Below are 6,643 nucleotides of genomic sequence, written 5' to 3' on the forward strand. Positions count from 1 at the left end.
TGGAAGATAATGAACCAAAGAGACCAACTGAGCGTTTCTTTCTTGTTGCTTCTTTCCTCAGTCTCCTTGCAGTTCGCTCAATTTCTGGATCAAAAACTAAAGGTGTACCTGAACGAAAAATTCTTCGCATAAACTATTAGAAGGCACCGTGTCCCCGACAATGGCGCCAATTTGTTAACACGTCGCGCGCATATTAAACAAATAAATTATCACTACTTGTTGCACTAAAAATATAGCACAGGGAAGCTAGGTCGAATCCTCAGTGACACAACCTAAAGGTCAATGCCTTTTTGCATCAGGCACATCTAGTCAAAACAGAAATTATAAAAGGGGGTTTTAATTGTAAAGTAAAAACTAAAATGCAGTGATATTAAATTAAATCAAAGTCAATAATTAAAAAAAATTTCCAGTTCGCATGCAACTGATCCAGATCTGATTATTTGAGATGCGTTCTATCTAAGCTGGTACTGAGAAAAACTAACAAGCTCTAGTAATTTCTCTTTTACCTAAACTAGTTAATCAAAACAAGCACTTCAATTAACACTAACTTTTTACTATTCAATTAAATAAGCTCTTAATTAAATCAGCAAAGTTGCATTAAGTTCTTTGTAAAATTCCCAGCAATACCAATACTTCTCACAAGCTCGGAAGCCTAAAGATATGATTTTTACAGTTTATACCAGAGTTAAATCAGAAAACGGAACCAATCTGATACTTGTTACATTTACCAATTTATTAGAACAATTACGGATTATATTAATAGATTTACTAGAATGACAAAACCCTAGCTAGGTGATCAGACTAACAAGAATTCAAATCAAACATTCATTAAGCTCAAAACTGAAGAATCTAGATAGAAACACAAATCAAAAACCAGATCTAATGATCAATCACATGAAAAGCACTTGTCTTATGCAGAACTGAAAACTAGGGTTCAGCCAGACGTGGCCAAAATTTGATGAAAACAGATGAAAAGAGACATCAAACAACTAATCTTACTAATCTACTTGAAGGAGATGATCCACAGTCTTCAGATCTTCAGAAATCATTGAAATCGGAGAAGAAACGCCTCCAAAATCGTATTTTCATCGTCTGGTACCTCTGGAATCGCCAACTTAGGTTACTGGAAGGTTATAAGGTCTATTTATACGTCCAGGAGCAAAAATGATGTGCATGCGATCGCATGTGTCAAAGCTGTGATCACAGGTTTTGAAAAAAACGTGTCTCGTGCCTTTTTAATGAAGTAGGATACCATTTTGGCACTTTTTGGCCAACCTGCGATCACATGTACACAACCTGCGATTGCAAGTTGTCGTTTTTTGCTTCCGGATGAATTTTTGGCACTATAAAAACCTCGAATCCAAGTTGCGACCTAACCTACAATCGTAGAAAGGCCCCATGCGATTGCATAAAGGCAACCTGTGACTGCATGTTGTGCCTAAGACATCCGAAATTTCGTCTACTTTTCAGATCATTTTGAATCGCCTCAGTCGGAGTTACAGTTCATGAGATATGGTCAAAATACTGACAGGGGGTCAAAGCTGCCAACAACATCCTTTAACTTTAGATTGCATATTCTATCTTCGTGTGATCAATTCGATCGAATGTTTCTTGACCAAAACATCTTCCAATCATTCTTCAATATAATCCATAAGTCCCAAGCTCCATTTTAGGCTCCAAACGTGCATCTAATTGCTGCCAAAGTACCGCTCCACTCAAACTATCTGAAATCGACATAAAAACATGAGCAGTACGGGAATTCTAACAAAAGACATGAGCTGAACATTATTTAAATAAATGAATTGAAAATGTACAAAATATGATGCTAAAATGATAATAAAATCTACCCTATAATATGCATAAAATGGCATCTAACAGTTACACATGTTGAACACCTTTAGAATTAACATGACAAAGCAAATAGAGTCCAAGTGTCACACCCTCGACCGACGGCAGAAACATCGGGTGGTGTGAACATGGGGAAATTGGATCGAGGCATACAGATGGATATATAACATAACAAAAAAGTATATCACAAACATTACTTTTATTTGTTGTAAATTATTTGGGATTACATTGTTTAAAAATCAAGCACACATCCTAAACGTTACTAGAAATGATAAATAATTGGAACTAAACTGCAGCAAGGTTCCATGAAAACCTCCTCCTTGACACGACTATCCTCCACTCTCATCTCCCTGAGAATACATGTATTTTTGAAAATGTCAACATAATGTTGGCGAGTTCACATGTTTTATAGTTTATTTGGGTGTATTAATTTAAGAATCATTTTTCTTTTAGAAAATCCTTTCTTAAAAGTATTTTATCAACCCTAGCTTACTATCTTTGTAGGATATCTAAGGATACTATCTTATTATCCTTTAGGATATTTTATATATCCTAATTTACTATCTTTGCAAGATATCTAATGATCCTATCTTATTATCTTTTAGGATATTTTATAAATCCTAATTTACTATCTTTGCAGGATATCTAATGATCCTATATTATTATCTTTTAGGATATTTTATAAATCCTAATTTACTGTCTTTGTAGGATATTTAACTAATCCTAATGTATTTTATCTACAATACTAAGGCACCCCTAATGGTAGTCTGGTCTCTAAGGTGTTTGTAATGTATTACCATGAGCCCCCATAATCGACATTGTTTGACTAGTGATTACCCCACCATGACGCTTTATCGGATGTCAAATAGTGATTAATAAGAATTATCCTATCAGGATTGTAGCTAGCAATCACAGGTGGGGGTGTCAGTCCTTGTATAGACCTATACATATCTCTCTAGCTCTCGCAAGATTAACGATTATAGGTATCAGGGTAGCCGAATTTAATCAGGCTAAGGATGAATATTAACAGCTTACTAACGTATTAACCTTATGTGTTTTATCTTTTATCTCTTATCTTAGTGATTTCCTATAATTATCATAATATAAACCCCTTTAGTTTTATATTTTATAATTATATCTTTTAGATCTCATAATTTATATATATATATATATATATATATATATATATATATCTTGCGATACATATCTATATACCCTAATTTTGGTTATTTAGAAAACATGATATTTTGGCAGAGTAACGATTAGGTACGGTGCATATCCCTATATTTGACCAAAACTATTTCTAGGTACTATGTTATCCTAGGGAATTGTCCATTATAACCTCTAGGTATTATCTCTTCCTAAACTACCGGGCATCATAACTCTTAGGCATAATATCATAATAGCTTACAACTTGGTATAGTATCTATAACTATATTATCCTAAGGTTTTAAGCTTTATAAAATGATTGATATTCATAAATATAAATATAATTTGATAAAGCACTTAGATAAGCATGTATCCCCCTCCCCTCTATAAAAGCATTTAAGATAGTAAAATAGGGGTCATGAACTCACCCTGGTCGCATGATACTGTTGGTGTAGGGTTGAATCGGGCTTGTAACTCTGGTACCGCTCCTAAGGGTAGCATCTTCGAGATGCAGAGTGAGTGAGTTGTAGAGGGTTTTAGAATTGAGCTATGCACTACCCTCTATTTATAGTCATGGATTTTGGGGTGCACATGACACAAATATTTGTGCACGTCGTGCATGATCATCGTTGCTCCATCCAGAGAAGGCCACGTGTCACTTCCTAAGTTGCCCACATCACTTGTAATATGCTCGAATTCGGTGTCAGATGCACGACGTTCATAGACGCGCACCTCACGCACACGAAAATATTGTGCAAAAATTATAACCTTTTCGTGCGAGATCTAATCTAAGCCCTCTTTATATCTATGTGATGATCTCAATTGGTACTACAACTCTCCTTTAGGTTGCTTTATCTAGTTTTGACTTTCATTTTTGTGCCTAACAGGGGTAAAAATAAATGATTTTACAAAAATCATATCTCTCTCATACGGATCTCGTTTTCGGCACTCTGTTTCCTAAACTTTATATCTTAAGGAGTGCTACAAATTTCCGTTTTGCACTTTTAGTCAAACCTAAACCAATCTCTAAGTACTGTAATGGCACATTTGATTTTTATTATCTCTAAAATCAATAAATTTAATGGCACATTTGATTTTTGTTATCTCTACAATCAAATATTACAATACTATGTTATTACATCTAATTTTCCTACTCTTGCCTAATGGTGATCAATGAGAACCCTCTTGGTTGTCACACCAAGCTTCAAAGAACTAAGTACATTGATAAGATTAAAGAAACATGGAATTTCACATGTTGGATCGAATTGGCTGTGGTCGTATGATTCTGACTTAGCATGGATAATTTGAAAAGATCCATCATGGAGTTACAGACCATGTTGAGAACCCTTTGAGACTAACATGGCTAAGCATATAACTCAAAGTTTCAAATGATCCTATATTTAGCTATCATGAAAGAAGTGTCATCAAGAAGAAATCCAATTGTCTATTGGCAAAAGAATGCTCTTAGTTGGTGTATCCAACTGCAACATCAAATGCAAAGAACAATAGGTAGGCCCATTCTGAGATATATTCTAATAGGCTAAATTGATTACTAAAAAAAGGAGTAAGATAAGCACCAATTCCCAAAGTAATCTGATTCATACTACAACCTAAAGAAGAGTTGACTGATCATTGATAATAAGGACACACAATAAAAGAAAATTTAATGATAAAGTGTCAACTCATTCTTCCAGGTGTTTAGAATAATGAATCCATAACGCCATTGGTATGTTACTTCAAATCCTTTAGTGTTTCACTATAGGATGAGTACTGACATTTGCAAGAATGTGCAGTGACCAAAAGAAAGTAATAGACTGTAACATAGAGAAGTGATTATGCTCAAGGACATCAATTCAAATTCTTTTATTGTCCTTCGGATCATAAGATGACTCATTCTCTTAAATGTTAAGTCTATGGTCTTATGACTGAAATTTTTTATATAATGTTTCGTAAGATAGTTCTAGCTTATTTAAATAAAGAACGTTTCGTGTGTTTTCTGTTTAAAAGTAAGTCGTGAAATCTTTGAAACTAGTATAGTAGCAATAGTTCAATGGAGATTCATTGATTGGATGAAATGCAATTATGGTATCATCTTCTTAAATAATAGGTGCATTACCAAATATCTAGTTGGATCGGATTTTATAAATAATTTGACCCTAAGTCTTGTGATAAATGAAAATGTTATTTGTCAAGAATGATGACAGTGACACCATCAAGTGGCAAAGTATCTGTTGGAATTAGTTTACACTAATTGGTCGTTCAGATTAGCCATTATGTATGTTATTCCAATTATATCCAAAATGTTTATATCATCATCTTTGAATGTGTGAATGAGAAATGCATTACCAAATATTCATTTGGATAGAATTTTGGATGTCATTAGACCACAAATCTTCTAAATGATACATATCTCATAATATCAAGATAAATGATGAACAAATAAGTTTGTGATGCTATCTGTTGTCGGAATTAGTTCATGCTAATTGTCCATTCATATTGGTCACAAAACGAAGTTCATAGTCAACTACGAAAAATGATAAGTAATTCAGATCCAATAGGATAGTGAGAATCTTGATCGAAAGGTTAACGATCATCTAATGGAATTTTAAAGTGTTTTCACAACTTGTCTCAAACCAAAGTATTATTTGATTTGTAACTGATGATTCATACTGTGATTACAAATAGTTCATGGATTGTACCATGAATGAATGTTACAAGAGCCCTTGGTCTTGTACAAACTAAGAAATTTTTATGCTCTGTAAAATGGGTTATTTAGTTGGACACTCCAACTATGTTTTTGGAAACTCTCTATGAACAAAATATTTGTTTCTCTAATAGAAGTCTTTTGAAAGAGAGAGCTGATATCCGAAACAACTAGTAGGAGCCACATTGATCTTGTTAAGACTCAAGAATCAATAAAAAAAGATCCTAAAGGAAAACACTAACACTTAATTAGAGGTTAAAACCTATTTAGAATGATGACATCCCTATACCTCTTCCACATAGATATGATAGAACACGTCATTAACCTTGTTGACTCCATGTTACTTGGGAATGAGTCACTGTTAGATTAGAATCAGAGTCTATCATATATTGGAAGCTATGGAAGGCCTTATAAGTCAATATTGCAGGATCTATGAGAATCGAGATCCGGTCCATAAATGTTGTACATTTGAATTGGTCCAAACCTCGGTGTTAAAACAATATAATTTTTGTGGATCTTCAAAAGATGACGAGCATGGATAGAAACACACATATATTCAAACCAATAGGGGTTGTAAAAGATGTGTAGGCATGAGAAGTACATTGATGGATTCTAACAAGCATCTCATGTTTGGATCATTTGCTTCAATCATAAATTCAAAAGGTCAAATTACGAGAAACAAAAGATAGACCATATAAATCTCAAAGCTACTGGGAGCGATGTTATCCCTTGTATGGAAATAGGAAACGATATGCTAACTCTACTAAGTGAAAAATCTTTACATAGTTTAAGAATTGTCTCGCTACAAAAGACATAGGAGGAACAAGAAAGCATCCTTAGAGTATATGGATATAGATCTAAGTAATTCACTAATGTAGGCCAAATCACTTGGAATCTTAAGGAAACTTAAGATACAAAATTCTTAACGATTTCGTGCTAGAA

Source organism: Lactuca sativa, chromosome 8 (genome assembly GCF_002870075.4).
Source record: "Lactuca sativa cultivar Salinas chromosome 8, Lsat_Salinas_v11, whole genome shotgun sequence".
NCBI lineage: Eukaryota > Viridiplantae > Streptophyta > Magnoliopsida > Asterales > Asteraceae > Lactuca > Lactuca sativa.